Raw genomic sequence first — 17805 nt, forward strand, 5'->3', positions numbered from 1 at the left:
CATTCTTCCCCAGGTAGGGATAGTCCACAATAGGCTGGAGGGATTGAACAGTGTTTAGTATGCAATGGCATATTCCTGTTAGCCTGGCTCTCCTGCCTTTCCAAACATGGAGGACGGTAGGTAGGGTGTGAGAAATGAGGTACCGTTAGTGGAGTATTCTACAGTGTCTTATTAACCCTAATTAATAAACAGCAGTCCTTTGTTTGTTACCTCTGCTCCATCAATTATTCACACTTTCAACAGGAATTTACTTCATCATTCATTTATGAACATCTTGTGCAGCCCAGAAACTAAATTGCCACCCAAAACCAAAACATTCACTGTTCAGAAGAGAGAGTTTATGTTGTGTGTGTGTGTGTGTGTGGGTCTGTGTGTGTGTCTGTGTCTGTGTGTGTGTGTGTGTGTGTGTGTGTGTTTCTGTCTGTGTGTGTGTCTGCGTGTGTGTGTCTGTCTGCGTGTGTGTGTGTCTGCGTGTGTGTCTGTCTGTGTGTGTGTGGTCCAGGTTATTGTAATACAGACTGGGCTCTGATCCTCATATGGCCTCCTGGACTAGGATCAATGGAATTGGGGCTGTCACACAGGACAAGAGACCCATTGGCCAGAAACTGGTTAAATTAATGTTGTTTCCAAGTCATTTCAACCCCCCCCCAAAAAAAAAAAAAATCTGTGTCGATGTTGAATCAACGTGGAAAACTAAATACATTTGCAAAAAAGTTATCAACGTAAGGGCATTTTTTTTTTTTTTACCTAAATCCAATGACATGCTGAATGTTGTTGTTGAATTCACATTAGTTGACACCTCAACCAAGCGGAAATCAGAACTAGATGTTGAACTGACGTCTGTTCCCAGTGGGGAGTGTGTGTGTGAGTGTGTGTCTGTGTGTGTGTGTCTGTGTGTGTGTCTGTGTGTGTGTGTGTCTGTGTGTGTGTGTGTTGGAAGGAGGGGGTTGACTGTGTTAGCATATCTTGTCTTATCCAAGTGTGTGTGTGTGTCTCTGTTAAGACGGATCAGCAGGGGTAGCCTTCTTATCAGCTACAGCAGACCACGGGCCAGGGGAATCATCCTTCCCTTTCATCCTCCTCTCCTCTCCATCACCCCCTCTCCTCTCCATCACCCCCTCTCCTCTCCATCACCTCCTCTCCTTTTCCCATCTCCTCCCCCTCTCTCCTGTCCGAGGAGACCCTCTCTCTCTCTCTCTCTGTCTTTGTCTCTCTCTCTCTCTCTCTATCCATCTGACAACCAGTTATCTCCATAGCCCAGTAATAATTGTCCTCTCCTGTGCCCATACTAGGGACGTCAAACGGATGGTGGTGGTGGAGGGGGGGCTGTGTGTGTGTGTTTCTTAATGAGTGTGTGTGCATTGCAAACCACCTCAGGCCAGACTTGAACGATGCAAAACAAACACTGAGGCTGTGGATAGGAGGAGGGAAGAGGAGGGTACGAGGGAGTAGGTGAGGGTGAGGGTGAGGAAGAGGGGGGATGGGGAGAGGTGAGGAGAGAGGGGGGACCAGTGAGGGGTGGAGGGAAGGAGGGTGGAGAGAGGGGGAGTGGGGAGGAGGTAGGGGAGGAGGGTGAGGGAAGGAGGGTGAGGAGAGGGGGGATGGAGGGAGGGGTGAGGAAGAAGGGGGGGATAGGAGGAGGGTGAGGGAAGGAGGGTGAGGAGAGGGGGGATAGGAGGAGGGTGAGGAGAGAGGGGGATAGGAGGGGGTGAGGGAGAGGAGGGTGAGGGGAGGAGGTGAGGAGAGAGGGGGGACGGGAGGAGAGGTGAGGGAAGAGGTGAGGAGAGAGGGGGGACAGGAGGAGGGTGAGGAGAGAAGGGGATGGAGAGGAGGGTGGGGAGAGAGGGGATGGGAGGAGGGTGAGGAGGAGAGGGGGACAGGAGGGAGGGTGAGGAAGGAGGGTGAGGAGAGAGGGGGACAGAGGAGGGTGAAGGAAGGAGGGTGAGGAGAGAGGGGGACAGGAAGGAGTGAGGAAGGAGGTGAGGAGAGGGGGGACAGGAGGAGGGTGAGGAAGGAGGGTGAGGAGAGAGGGGGGAAGGAGGAGGGTGAGGGAAGGAGGGTGAGGAGAGAGGGGGGACAGGAGGAGGGTGAGGAGAGAGGGGGACAGGAGGAGGGTGAGGGAAGGAGGGTGAGGAGAGAGGGGGGATGGGGAAGGAGGTGAGGGAAGAGGGAGGTGTGAGGAGAGAGGGGATGGGAGGAGGTGAGGGAGGAGGGGATGGGAGAGAGGGTGAGGATGAGGGATAGGAGGAGGGTGCAGGAGAGGGGGAGAGGAGAGAGGGGGGATGGGAAGAGGGTGAGGGAAGAGGTGAGGAGAGAGGGGGAGGGAGGAGGTGAGGAGAGGGGGATGGAGGAGGGTGAGAGAGAGGGGGGGATGGGAGGAGGGTGAGGAGAGGGGGGATAGGAGGAGGGGTGAGGAGAAGGGGGGAGAGAAAGAGGGGGATGGCGGAAGGAGGCGGTGAGGGAAGGAGGGTGAGGAGAGGGGGGGATAGGGAGGAGGGGGTGTGAGGGGGAGGAGGGTGAGAGAGAGGGGATGGAAGGAGTAGGGTGAAGATGAGGGGATGGGAGAGGGTGAGGAGGGGGGGATAAGGAGGAGGGTGAGGATGAGGGGGGAGAGGAAAGGGGATGGGAGGAGGTGAGGAGAGAGGGGGGGATTGGAGGAGGGTGAGGAGAGGGGGGATGAGAGGGAGGCAGGAGGGTGAGGAGGGGGGAGGAGGGTGAGGAGAGGATGGGAGAAGGGTGAGGAAAGGGGGGTGAAAGGAAACATCCTCAGCTTTAACTATATACATCTTGGTTGGTATTCTCCTATTCTATCCTCTCTCCTCAACACAGCTGTACATGCTGAAACAGATACAAGACCTCATCGTTTAGTTGAGTCACGATGAAATGTGACAGTCAGTCAGTCTCCTGTTATTGATTATTGATGTTATTTTTTTTGTCAGTTCAGGCTATAAAGCTAAAAGACAAAAAACTTCCCGTCTCAGATATTAATGATCAGATCTAAAGTTGGAGCAGAAATCAAGGTTGAAATTAAATCAGTAGAATATTGATATCAAATCAACACAGGATTTTTTTTTATGTATTGTTGCCTTTCAATGATCTAATTCGAGTGTTTTCCACTCCTGGTCTTTGGCGAGGAAGGAGGAACACACACTTGAGTTTTCTGTCCTAGAACTAACACACGTTACAACTAATTAACTCATCATCAATTACCCGCATCCTCCAATTATTTAGTTTGGGGTGGCAGGTGGTTAGAGCGTTGGGCCAGTAACATGTAACAGCACATTGGATTAAAAAAATAATTATAGTGGTTGTCACTCACCTATTAAAGCTTAATATTGTTCAAGCCATTTTACAAACATTTGATTTCATGGTGAACCTGAACAATGTAAATAAAATGTAGCGTGAGCCCCAATCAGCATGTAGCCACCTAGAGGAGAGTTCTGTCTCCGGTTGTAGCTTTGCTTACTTTTATTCTGATAAAACAAAATGTTCAAAAGCACATTTGATTTTTTTATTTATAATCCAGATAATGACATTGGTTGTCATTCAACTAATAAAGCATAATATTGTTCAAGCCATTTTACAAACATTTGAATGCTGAAGGTGACATGCAGTTGTTCCAGATCAGGAATAGGTCTACCTCTCATTGGTCAGTGCATGAAGCTACGCACGTGTGCAGTTAGACGAGGCTACTGATATTGTCAGGGGTTTGTTCGGCATTCAGAATGACTTGTAGATCAATGACTGGCTACATAATTAGGCTACATGCTAAGTTCAACACTGAAGGAGAGGACACAGTGGTCACAAAAGATGAGTTATTTTCAGGTAGAAAGAAAGTAATTTGATCAACAAAAAAATGGTGAACTGGCGATTCTTAATGTCTATTTTCTGACCACATTTTAACCGATGCGTATCGGTGAATGTTTACATACCAAACTTTGTTCCCATCAAGAGAATACTGTAAACTTGGAAAAAGGCATTTTTGATTAGATTTTTTAGGATCCCCATTAGCCGACGCCGATGGCTAGTCTTACTGGGGTCCGACACGTAACCAAAAATGACATTACAGACAAAATACTTTACAATTTACATACAGGACCAGTCAAAAGTATCACATTTCAGGAGAAGACCCAGAAGCAGACAGTGTTGAAGTAACACAAGTTTATTACTAGAACAGGAGGCAAAACGACAGGTCAAGGGCAGGCAGAGGTCAGTAATCCAGGCTGGTGTGAAAAGGTATAGAACGGCAGGCAGGGTCGGGGTAGGCAGAATGGTCAAAACCCGGGAAAAAGACAGGAGCAAGGGGAAACCCGCTGGTAGGCTTGACAAACAAAACAAACTGGCAYCAGACAAACAGAGAACACAGGTATAAATACACWGGGGATAATGGGGAAGATGGGAGACACCTGGAGACAAGCACAAAGACAGGTGAAACAGATCAGGGTGTGACAAAAAGTTTTGACACAACTACTTATTCAAGGGTTTTTCTTTATTTTTACTATTTTCTACATTGTAGAATAATAATGAAGACATCAAAACTATGACATWACACATATGGAATCATGTAGTAACCACAAAAGTGTTAAACAAATGTGCAAAGCTGTCAAGACAAAGGGTGGCTACTTTGAAGAATCTCAAATATAAAATATATTTTGATTTGTTTAACACTTTTTTGGTTACTACATGATTCCATATGTGTTATTTCATAGTTTTGATGTCTTCACTATTATTATACAATGTAGAAAATYTASAAAATAYAGAAAAATGAGGAAGTGTGTCCAGAATTTTGACTGGTACTGTACATTTAAAAACATTAACATGTAGTTTGTGTCTGTGTGCATCTATCAATTACACACATACATGTCAGTACATACACACAAGTTGGGTGGAACTAAAATACTAAATGCCCTTACGGTGATGACTTTTTMGCAAATCCAATAATCTTTCCATGTTGATTGAACGTCATCACACACTGTAGATAGTTGGGGTTGAAATGAAACAGCGTTGATTCAACCAGTGGCCCAGAGACAGAAAAACTGACATTTTGTCACGTCAGGGTTTTCTCAGTGGATTTTGATTGTCTATCTGCTACTCTGGCAATGAAGCTTTTGGGCCACACTGGATTTAGCCTCAAATCCAATATGGCAGCCAAAATCCAATATGGCAGCCAAAATCCAATATGGCAGCCAAAATCCAATATGGCAGCCAAAATCCAATATGGCAGCCAAAATCCAATATGGCAGCTATAATACCATTGAATTCAGGTTTATGCACTTATAAATGTAAAACAATGTACGATAGAAGGCAATTTTCAGAGTTGTGTTATATCTATGCCCATTTAGACTATCTTGTGTAATTTTACGTCACTGTGAATCCAAAATTGCCACCATAATGAGCTTTTAAGMCTAGGCACCACACCCCAATAGGGTATTTTTTGCCCTTTACCTTTGAATATCGACACAAATATCCCTGTTTTGAATTACACTTTTTCTGAAATATCGAATTAAAATATGCAAATTAGGAACTACCTCATGAAATATGCGCATATTTGCACATACTGGAAATCCATTTCTCTGAACACTGAATGAAGTCAGTCTTAAAAGGTTGATTTTAATTTTGTTAAGACACTTCAGGATATGCCTAGTGCATTAACACGTTTTTCATCTTTGAATGCTAAAATGCATTTTTTACACATTTTTAAGAAGAAAATGTTTTCTAGAATAAATGTTTGACAACATATCAACAATTCCCTCGATACAAATCTGGAGAATATAACTAAGGATAACATGTGGTGAATGCAGATGCTTCTGAAGCTGAGGTAAATGACTTGGTGTGTGGGAGGAGGCTGACTTTGGGAAAATGGCACTGAATTTAGCCTATCAAATCGCCAAATCCTATTCAGGTCCAATCATAATAACTTCAAAGTAAGCAACTTCATACATTCGAATTTGTAAATAATTTATAGCGCAATCTTGCCCGTCCAAAGTGGTAATTTCATGTGGTCCTTTGAAGGCAGTCTCGCACACAGAGAGAGAGAGAGAGAAGGCATCAGGGCATGAGAGACAGAGAGAGAGAAGGCATCAGGGCATGAGAGACAGAGAGAGAGAAGGCATCAGGGCATGAGAGAAGAGGAGAGGAGCTACAGGCATGAAGAACAGAGAGAGAGAACATCAGCATGACAGACAGAAGAGAGGAAGGCATCAGGCATGAGAGACAGAGAGAGAAAGCATCAGGCATGAAACAGAGAGAGAGAGCATCCAGGCAGAGAGACAGAGAGAGAAGGCATCAGGGCATGAGAAGACAGAGAGAGAAGCATCAGGCATGAAGACAGAGAGAGGAAGCATCAGGCATGAGCAGACGAGAGAGAGAGGCATCAGGGCATGAGAACAGAGAGAGAGAAGGCATCAAGGCATGAGAGACAGAGAGAGAAGAAGGCATCAGGGCATGGACGAGACAGAGAAGAGAGAGCATCAGGGCATGAGAGACAGAGAGAGAGAAGGCATCAGGGCATGAGAGACAGAGAGAGAGAAGGCATCAGGCATGAGAGACAGAGAGAGAAGGCATCAGGGCATGAGAGACAGAGAGAGAGAGAATAGCAGGGCATGAGAGACAGAGAGAGAAGGCTCAGGGCATGAGAGACAGAGAGAGAAGGCATCAGGCATGAGAGACAGAGAGAGAGAAGAGCATCAGGCATGAGAGACAGAGAGAAGAAGGCATCAGGGCATGAGAGACAGAGAGAGAGAAGGCATCAGGGCATGAGAAACAGAATGCCATAATTACATGCAGACCGCTGTGTGTGTGTGTGTGTGTGTGTGTGTGTGTGTGTGTGTGTGTGTGTGTGTGTGTGTGTGTGTGTGTGGTGTGTGTGTTGTTGTTGTCTTCTCCACCTCGATCAGCGCTCTAAAGTGTATTCACTCCAATGGGTGGCCACAACAACAACAACAAAAATATTCAGATTATTTCACATTGTTGCTTCATTAAAACAATCTCCTTTCCAGTTGACCTGGATTATATTGTATTACATTATTCTATTCAGATTCATGTGATCTAGACTCATGTATATGTACCTTATCTTCTTCTATTGCCTATAGGTCTACAGAGTGTCTGTCAATGTTTGACAATCATTTCTATTCTGATGTAATATTAGGCCATTGCTACTATTACCCTTTATTATCTATTCAATATATTTGTATTTTTTTTCACAGTGCGCAACGCGTCACTCAAATCGCTTTGAGAAAAATAGCCTTCAAAAAATTTGCCTTCTTACTATAAATCCTATGATTTGACAACATTCACAACGTAACATTTTAAAATGCCATGTTGTTTTGATAATCAAATAGTTTAGGCCTCATTTAAAACGTTCACTAAACGTTCAATAAACCATTCACAGAATCGACTGCAAAAAAAATAAAATATGCATGCGTATAGGATCTAATGAACGAAAGCCTGAATTAATGTAGGCTAATAATTAACTGTTAATTAACCCAAATTATCGAAAACAAATAGACCTACCAGCTTTGCACTTTGTGCAGGCTGTATCCATCTACAACGTTGTTGTCCTTCCAAAAACACGGGGATTTAACTCGTGCAGCACCTGTTTCCACGATGGTGTTATAGCTATTCTCTTTATTTTTTATTTCTCCGGTTAGGCCTCAGTTAGACGTTTTCTCGTGAGCTAGGCTATCCAGGGAAAGTAAACTTGGCTGACATGACGTATTCTCACGTGGGGAGGGAACATTAGCTCTGCGCGTGGACAAATCAGAAGGTTTTAGAACCACACAAATAAGGGACAGTTCCGGTCTCCGACCAACGGATTGAAAGAATGTTAAATATTTTTGCGGCTCACCCGCAGTGAAACTTGAATATCCGACCACATTCAGGACTCTAAACACACACCCTCTTCATATGTGAAACGTGTTATAGGCCTAGCTAGTAACTCAAGTAAAAGGGTATCCCACTTCTTGATTATATCCCAACTTGTTTCAGCAGCATACATGTATTAAGGCCATTGCTTCCAACTTCTCCTCGAGCTCCACATTCAGGCCCTAAACAATAAACCGAACCGATACTGCACAGAGGGTTATTCTGTGATATAGTTGGGTGTCTTGGGTATTGCTATTTGGGTCACGGTGCGCGTCAGAGATACATCCAGCAACATTTACCCATCTGAGCGAGATCTGAGCGAGGGTTATTACATGCTTGTTGTTTGATAGAGGATTTAATGACTTGGTTATTAGCTCGTTAGGTCGGGTCCTTTTTGAAGTGGAGACACGCACGCACAAGGAGTCTTGTGTCCAAACACAGATCCATACCACACCATCTCCCATCAGTCCCAAGATAATTCAATATCCTCATCTCTCCCTCTCTCTCTCTGCCGCCTCACATCTTCCTCTTCTCTCAATCTTTCCTCTCTCCTCTCTCTTCTCTACTCTCTCTCTTCTCTCTCTCTCTCGCTCTCTCTCTCTCAATCTTCCTCTCTCTCTCCCTCGCCTTCTCCCTCTCTCTCTCTCTTCTCTCTCTCTCTTCTCTCTCTCTCTCTCTCTCTCTCTCTCTCTCTCTCTCTGTCTCTCTGTGAAGTTTAATAGATTAGAAACCAAACACATCATTGGAAACAGGTACTTTGATGTGCGAGTTAAAAGCATTGCTGAATCCTTTTTATAACTATACATCTATTGTTTTGAAGTGGTTTGAGCAACCACAAAGGTATACACCACAAAACAAGCTAATTCATTATTTTTTGTTCAGGGTTGAACAAAAACTTGGTTTTATTATTACTCTTATAATATAACAAATAGAACCGTAAACAAATTAACTTATTTGCGTGTAAAAAATAAATAATAAAAAGTGTCTATCAAATGATGTCGAATAATGTCCAAATTAGTCCTGTAGTTTCTCTGTTGATCTTTTGTATGGCCTACAGTTAGGGCAATTGTTCAACTCTAATATCCATTATAGTACACACACACACACACACCACACACACACACACACACACACACACACACCCTAACACTTCTGAACAATCTGTGTGTGAAATGCTTCCTTGGCTCTATTCTTGTGATACCGTTCACACGGACATCGCAGACCCTGTCAAATCTAAGTGCGTGTGTGTGTGTGTGTGTGTGTTGTGTGTGTGTTGTGTGTGTGTGTGTGTCTCAGTATAAAGGGTGTTGGAGAAAGATTCCTCCACAGTAGACACTTAATTGGATTTCAATTACATTCATGTGCAGACAAAGCAAACGCTGGCAGTACAGAACGAGAGCAGAACAGAGTAGAGCAGAACAGAGTAGAGCAGAACAGAGTAAGCAGAAAAGTAAGCAGAACAGAGTAGAGCAGAACAGAGAGAGTCAGAACAGAGTAGAGCAGAACAGAACAAGTAGAAACAGAACAGAGTAGAACAGAAAACTAGCTAGAGGAGAACAACAAAGTGAACGAACAGAAACAGGTACTGCTGCAAACAAGCTAACAGCATAACGACAGAGCTAACTAGCTAGAACAGAACAGAGCTAACTAGCTGGACAAACTGTAACAGAGCTAACTAGCTGGAACAGAACGGAACAGAACTAACTAGCTGAAACAGAACTGAACTGAACAGAGCTAACTAGCTAGAACAGAGCTAACTTGCTAGAGTAGAACAGAACAGAGCTAACTAGCTAGAACAGAGCTAACTACCTAGCTAGAACAGAACAGAGCTAACTAGCTAGAACAGAACAGAACAGAGCTAACTAACTAGAAACAGAACAGAACAGAGATAACTATCTATTTCAGAACAGAGCTAATTAGCTAGAACAGAACAGAGCTAACTAACTAGAACAAAACAGATCTAACTAACTAGAACAAAACAGAGCTAACTAACTAGAACAAAACAGAGCTAACTAGCTAGAACGGAACAGAACAAAGCTAACTAGCTAGAACAGAAGAGAACAGAGCTAACTAGCTAGAACAGAACAGAACATAGCTAACTAGCTAGAACAGAAAGAACAGAGCTAACTAGCTAGAACAGAAGAGAACAGAGCTAACTAGCTAGAGCAACAGAGCTAACTAGCTAGAACAGAACAGAGCTAACTTGCTGGAACAGAACAGAGTTAACTAGCAAGAACAGAACAGAACAGAGCTAACTAGCTAGAACAGAACAGAAACAGAGCTAACTAGCTATAGAACAGAGCTAACTTGCTAGAACAGAACAGAGCTAACTAACTAGAACAAAACAGATCTAACTAACTAGAACAAAACAGAGCTAACTAACTAGAACAAAACAGAGCTAACTAGCTAGAACGGAACAGAACAGAGCTGACTAGCTAGAACAGACAAGAACATAGCTAACTAGCTAGAACAGAGCTAGCTAACTAGCTAGAACAGGACTATCTCTCTAGCTAGAACAGAACTAACTAACTAGCTAGAGCAGAACTGAACAGAGCTAACTAGCTAGAACAGAACATAGCTAACTAGCTAGAACAGAACATAGCTAACTAGCTAGAACAGAGAGAACAGAGCTAACTAGCTAGAACAGAACAAGCTAACTACATAGAACAGAGAACAGACTAACTAGCTAGAACAGAAGAGAACAGAGCTAACTAGCTAGAACAGAAGAGAACAGAGCTAACTAGCTAGAGCAGAAACAGAGCTAACTAGCTAGAGCAGAACAGAGCTAACTTGCTGGAACAGAACAGAGTTAACTAGCAAGAACAGAACAGAGCTAACTAGCTAGAGCAGAACAGAGCTAAATAGCTAGAGCAGAACAGAGCTAACTAGCTAGAACAGAACAGAGCTAACTTGCTGGAACAGAACAGAGTTAACTAGCAAGAACAGAACAGAGCTAACTAGCTAGAACAGAAAAGAGCTAACTAGCTAGAACAGAACAGAGCTAACTTGCAGAACAGAACAGAGCTAACTAGCTAGAGCCAGCCTCAGTAGGCACAACAGCCTCTGAAGCATAGAGTACCATCAACTGACCTTATGGCAACTGAATATGAATTCAAAACACACTATCAGACCACAACAATAATATTGTTTTGCCTTTGTTCCAGTTTACCAGTTTGGATTGAAAAGGAATGCTAATTTAAATGGTTCTGGTCTGGTTTGTCTAACCTGCACACAGCTTGACTAAAGGTTATAATAAGCCTGAAGACTACGGAGAGATGGGGTTAAACACTGTACACTGCTCTGCCTCTGATGTTCACTTAATATACATAGCTATTTTATATCCGTAGCCTGTGTGTGTGTGTGTGTGTATTTGTGTGCGTGTGTAACCTCCAACATTCAGCTTAAAGGCAGAAGCTTAAGCATGCATCTCGAATGGCACCCTATTCCCCATATAGTGCGGGTAGTGCACTATAATAGGGAAATATGGTGCCATTTGGGATGACTGTTTAAATCAATACCATCTCCTGTAGCTTCCTTGAGCCCACTTAAAGATGACAGAGCTAATGCATTCACTGTGACAGCATCCTAAATGTGATCCTATTACCTATATAGTGCCCATAGGGCTCTGGTTAAAAAAGTAGTGCACTATGTAGGGAAGAGGATGCCATTTAGGACACATTCTGTATATATTAGGATCACTGGCAAGCTGTGAGCTGTCATCCAACAGAATGTTTTAGTGAGCTTTGTTTAGATTGCTTTTAGATAGGCAGTTAAGACAGACACACACAGACACAGACACAGACACACACAGACAACACACACACACACACACACACACACACACACACACACACACACACACACACACACACACACACACCACACACACACACACACACACACACACACACACACACACACACACACACACACACACACACACACACAACCACACAACACACACAACACACAGACACATTCGCACCTTTAAAACCAACCACTCACCATGGCCTTAACTTGCTACAATAGTTATTGGTTGTTGAAAGATTGATCTGGTATAGATCAGTGGTCTATAGTGTTATTACAGGATCGTTAATATGGTCTATACCCATCAAATTTAACTCTGGACCTCGAAGCCAGTTCTGTAACTTCTTGTAATCCCCCCCCCCCTTCTAATCGGGCCTGATTTAGACCTGGGACACCAGGTGGGTGATTCCCTCTAATCAGGACTGATTTAGACCTGGGACACCAGGTGGGTGATTCCCCTCTAATCAGGGACTGATTTAGACCTGGACAACAGGTGGGTGATTCCCTCTAATCAGGGACTGATTTAGATCTGGCTCCGGAACTGGTCAAGTAAGAGTTGGATTGGTCTAAAGTGTTTTTCCAGGATCGGTAATATGGTCTATTTTCTTTTTTCCAGGATCGGGAAGGTGGTCCATCATGTTTTTCCAGGATTGGTATTGTGGTCTATAGTGTTATTACAGGATCGATTGTCTTTCAAGAATTGGGAATGTCGTCTATTTTGTTTCCAGGATCGGGAATGTGTTCAATAGTTTTCCCTTTCAGTCAGGCAACCCCCTGGCCGTTGTGTGCTGAAGTTTGTTTGGTTTTCTTAAGTTTTCTATTCACAAACAATTAGTTATTCCTCTAATTGGTTGGCCTGGCTATAGCAGTAAGTAGCTAACACAAACTAAACGACGAAGGCTAACAAGCCGGGTTCGCGACCATGCCTCAATGGATTCAAAGATACTCACGTTGGTTGTCTTGTACGTCTCGGCTCGGTTCAGGCTGCCTTTCTCCAATCAGTTTTCTGTGAGACTAGGGGACGACTGGCACTGTTCTCCTACTAGTCCGTGGCGCCGGTTCTCTTTACAATCGTGTAGCATTCTTTAGGGAGCTTTGTGTTTCCGATAGTGAATTTCTCTCCCGGCTGCCCATACCTCGGCTGAGTCTGAGTTAGGGTCGTTGGTCGAGTCAAATGTCTCCCGCTCCTGTGCACTCTATCATCAGTTACGGGAGGCTACTCTAAGAAAGAGGGCAACCAGGTTCTGTGGGTATCCCCCCACCACCTGTGTCTGTCTTGGTCAAGCACCGCTTGCCTCTCTTCCCAGAAGGTTTCCGATCCCACCTCGGTGGTCCGGTCCAACATAGACTTTCGGGACCAGGCTAGCTAACAAGCACTGCATAGCGTGCTAGCCAGGTTAGCTAACAAGCACTGCATAGCATGCTAGCCAGGTTAGCTAACAAGCACTGCATAGCATGCTAGCCAGGTTAGCTAACTCGCCGAGGCGAGCAACTACTACTAGCTATTCCTGCCTCCCCACAGTGGAGATGCTTGGGTAGCTCTCTTGTTTAGTATACGTAGCGTTAAGTAACTTGGTTATTCTAAACGGACCGTGCTGTGGTCAAAGAGGATAGCTAGCCTAGCTTAGACTAAAGAGCCTCCTGGCTAATGTCGGCTAGCATGCATAACATCCGGGGAATGTAGCTTATTAGCGTTCCCCCCCCCGGCGATATGGCGACCCCATTCCRATTTTCAATTCCTGGAGTTGGAAGGAGTAGAGAGAGCAGGACTTGCGTGCTCCTCCAATGAGTAAAGTATCCCCCCCCCCCACCTGAGCAGCTGAGTCACTCCACTTCTTCTTCTTGTGAATTTCCGGCAGACTAGACGATGTGTTCCTTATTGCTGCCTTTCGCAGGTTGGACTGACATTGCTGTGATGACACGTTTTGTTAGGGATAACAGGGTACTACGTCAGCCATTGCCGGGAGCCCTCTCTGCCCATGAGGGGGACGTGCTTCATGCAGGCTATACAGTCTCACAGAAGCACAATGTGTGTTGGAAGCTTGTCCATGTTTAATGCCCATCTGAAACCCCACGTTCCATGGTGTTTGTGTTTGTATTTGTATTTATTATGGATCCCCATTAGTTGCTGCCAAAGCAGCAGCTACTCTTCCTGTGGTCCAGCAAAATTAAGGCAGTTTATACAATGTTCACAGGGTTCAAGGGGTATATCAATCTGGGGGTAACAAGTTGGACGATTCGCTCTCTGTCCACAAGGGGGCAGCCCTCCTCCATAGGTGGCTCATTATTGGGTTTCAATGCTGAATCCTGCCTGTATCTTACTACTCCATATGGAGTGTCCAGTGATACAGGTTATGGGCCCTGTAGGCTATTGGTGGTTAGTATCGGAGTCGAGGGAACGAGCAGGGTTGGACATGACCATGCTATTATCCAACACACAGTCTCTGTGGTTCATATGAACCTCGAAATGAGCTGTCTTTCTCCAGCTCAACGCTTTTCATTCCACGGGGATTAGATTAGATTATGAATCGCCSCTGTCTGTTACCACAGAAGGGTTCCGTCTGTCCCATTCCCAGCTAGGTTAKAAGGCGCTTTGTCACCGGTACCTATGACCAATGTTCCCTAAATATCAACTCGGGSAGAGAAGCACGAGATTGAACTTTCTAGAGTTTTCCRTGCTWGTTAACACTATCAKCGTTTCCCTTCACTGTGGGAATTGTGATGGAATCAAACGRCAATATTAGCCACTTTCAATGCAACATACCGAAACAAACCATGTAAGACTTAGTATGCATAATTAACTATGAGATTTTGTTGTAGGCAGAATGCATCGGAGTAGGATTCTATTGCATTGACAGGCATGACTCAACTCCATACTCTACACAGACCGGTGTGCCGTAACCAATCAGAGCTGCAGTAAGCCTATATGCAAATAGACCGTTGCCATATATGGATCTATGCCCTTCACTTTCAATTGGACTGTTTTTACAGCYTGAGCAGATGCGCTTGTTTGCACTTGTTTTGAGATCAAAGCGAAAGCTACATATAGCCACGTGCTCACATTTGTTCATTTCCTTTGCTAGTTAGTGAGTTATTAGCCCAGTTATATATAATTTGTAATCAGCGATAGGGGAGTGATTGCTTCCTACAAGAGAACAAAACGTGTACATTTCTAGACATCTTTGAAAAGCAAGTCAGGTAAAGAGTTTTTTTGTCTTAAAGGGGCAYTGTTGTATTTTGAGTGGCGCAGTGGTCTAAGGCCCCGCATCTCAGTGCAAGAGGCGTCACTACAGTCCCTGGTTAGAATCCAGGCTGTATCACATCCGGCCGTGATTGGGAGTCCCATAGGGCGTCGCACAATTGTCCCAGCGTCGTCCGGGTTTGGCCGTCATTGTAAATAACAATTTGTTCTTAAATGACTTGCCTAGTTAAATAAAGGTTACATTTTTTTAAAAATATAAAAAATTATTGAGACAAGCTTGAATAAGCTATGTAGCCAATAGGCAGAGGGTAGCATAATTTGTCTGATTCTCTACAGTAATGGTATGGGAATAATTATGCTTTTTATTTAGTAAAGTGGTTTTGCATTGTTTGTAGCTTATTTTGTGCATAATGTTGCTGCTACCGTCTCTTAGACCGAAAGAGCTTCTGGACATCAGAACAGCGATTACTCAGCTCCAACTGGATGAAGATCTTTTTCTTTAATAAATCAGACAGGAAGGAGATAATGTTGCTCCCAGACAAGGCCCAAATCCCCGTCATTCACATGAAGGAAATACAGGGGTCGGAGGTCACGGTGCCTTGTGAGAATTTGTCGGCGAGGGTAACCCGCCTCTACCATCCGTTCTATTGGCCAACGTGCAATCACTGAGAAATAAACTGGATGAGCTCCGTTCGAGACTATCCTACCAACGGAACATTAAAAACTGTAATATCTTATGTTTCACCGAGTCGTGGCTGAACGACGACACGTGTATCAGCAGGACAGAACAGCTAGTCTTGTAAGACGAGGAGTGGGGGTGTGTGTCTATTTGTCAATAACAGCTGGTGCGCAATGTCTAATATTAAGGTAGTCTGAGGTATTGCTTGCCTGAGGTAGAGTACCTCATGATAAGCTGTAGACCACACTATCTACCAAGAGTTTCATCTATATTTTTTCATAGCCGTCTATTTACCACCACAAACCAACGCTGGCGCTAAAACCACTTTCAACGAGCTGAGCTAGATAAGTAGATATAAGCTTGTAAGTAAGCATTTCACGGTAAGGTCTATACACACCTGTTGTATTCGGCGCATGTGACAAGAGTAAAATTAGATTATATTTTGTTTTGTTCCAGAGGCCTCAGTGGCCGTTTGAGGGAGGAAATATCCTCCTGTTCCAGGAACAATCTGAGTGGTTCCTGTGTCGAAGATCCAGAATGGCTGGTACAGACGGTATTTCCTGGTTCCCGAAAAAGGTCCGGGACTTTGCATCCCATTCTAGACTTACAACTCTCAGGAGCCGCCAGCTATTACAGCCGATTGGCTGGTGGCGGCGGAGTCGAGGGGACAAGCGGTGTTTCACACATCCATCCTACTGTCCCGTATTCAGTCTCTAGACTTCATAAGAAACCAGAAAAAGAGCTTCGGTAGCAGAGCATTCCGGTACTCACTCTCGTATTGCATTTTTCTATCTCCATTGGAGGGTGTCCAGGGTGGGACATACAGTGCCTTTTCAAACAGTGCTTACTGAGATGATGCTTCTGTGATGAAAGTTGTTCCCGTGGGGCTATTTGTTGATGCGGGCTTCCAGTGAGGAGGGATTTCATTGGCATTGTCAGGCGTGATTGTAGATCCTTCAAACAAAGTTGCGAGAGTTCAACTCCCCATAGTATGTTGTACCTGGTTTCCCTCCTTCAGGGAACAGTAGTTATAGTCATAATGTTTAGTTTTGGACATAGTGTGTTGTACCTGGTTTCCTCCTTCAGGGAACAGTAGTTATAGTCATAATGTTACTTTTTGAACATAGTGTGTTGTACCTGGTTTCCCTCTTCAGGGAACAGTAGTTATAGTCACAAATGTTTAGTTTTGAACATAGTGTGTTGTACTGGTTTCCCTCCTTCAGGGAACAGTATTATAGTCATAACGTTTAGTTTTGAACATAGATGTTGTACCTGGTTCCCTCCTTCAGGAACAGTAGTTATAGTCATAATGTTTAGTTTTGAACATAGTGTGTTGTACCTGGTTTCCCTCCTTCAGGGAACAGTAGTTATAGTCACAATGTTCGTTTTGAACATAGTGTGTTGTACCTGGTTTCCCTCCTTCAGGGAACAGTAGTTATAGTCATAATGTTTATTTTGAACATAGTGTGTTGTACCTGGTTTCCCCCTTTCAGGAACAGTAGTTATAGTCATAATGTTTAGTTTTGAACATAGTGTGTTGTACCTGGTTTCCCTCCTTCAGGGAACAGTAGTTATAGTCATAACGTTACGTTTTGAACATAGTGTGTGTTGTACCTGTTCCCTCCTTCAGGGAACAGTAGTTATAGTCATAATGTTTAGTTTTGAACATCAATACTCTCTGTTTCCTTTTCCTTTCTGTTGTTGAAACTGGGATGATTGTTACGTAGATAACAAGAAACATTTCCAGAACGTTTCTCGCTCGGTTCTCATTTGCTTGTGACATTTGTGTTTAATAGATGTATGTAGATTGAGTAGGAGTGCTGATATAGGACCAGTTTTGTCTTTTAGATCACCGTTAAAAAATATGACATGGACAGATAGAATCTGATCCTAGATCAGCACCCTTCCCCTGAGAGGTTAATACCTGTGGCCCCTGCTAATGAATCTCTTTCTAAGCCTGTTCAGAGGTTTTACATCTTTGACAAGACAGCTTAAAGATTCTGTAAAGAGTTTTTTTTTTAAGACCATAAAGCATGATGTGTTCAGTTCGTTTCTGCTCTGTCTTCAATGTTCTGTCTTGATCCCAAATGGGACCCAATTCCTTTACATGTAGTGCACTACTTTTGACAGGGTCCGTAGGGGTTTGGGACGCAGTCTCTTTGGCCCATCTGTGATATATATTACCTAATTAATATTCATTGAGTTCCCCTCACGCCCCGCTGTGATTGGCCTGCTGCTCATGCAATGCAACAGT

The 17805-nt window shown here is 44.0% G+C and overlaps 1 protein-coding gene across 2 annotated transcripts in view; it reads left to right on the forward strand.

The window, feature by feature from the left end:
- Positions 1–17805, forward strand: part of LOC111961385 (poly [ADP-ribose] polymerase tankyrase-1) — a 232352-nt gene that overhangs the window by 71848 nt on the left and 142699 nt on the right. The gene's annotated exons all lie outside the window — the stretch shown is intronic.

The sequence above is a fragment of the Salvelinus sp. IW2-2015 genome, linkage group LG4q.1:29, assembly GCF_002910315.2.
Source record: "Salvelinus sp. IW2-2015 linkage group LG4q.1:29, ASM291031v2, whole genome shotgun sequence".
Taxonomy (NCBI): Eukaryota; Metazoa; Chordata; class Actinopteri; order Salmoniformes; family Salmonidae; genus Salvelinus; species Salvelinus sp. IW2-2015.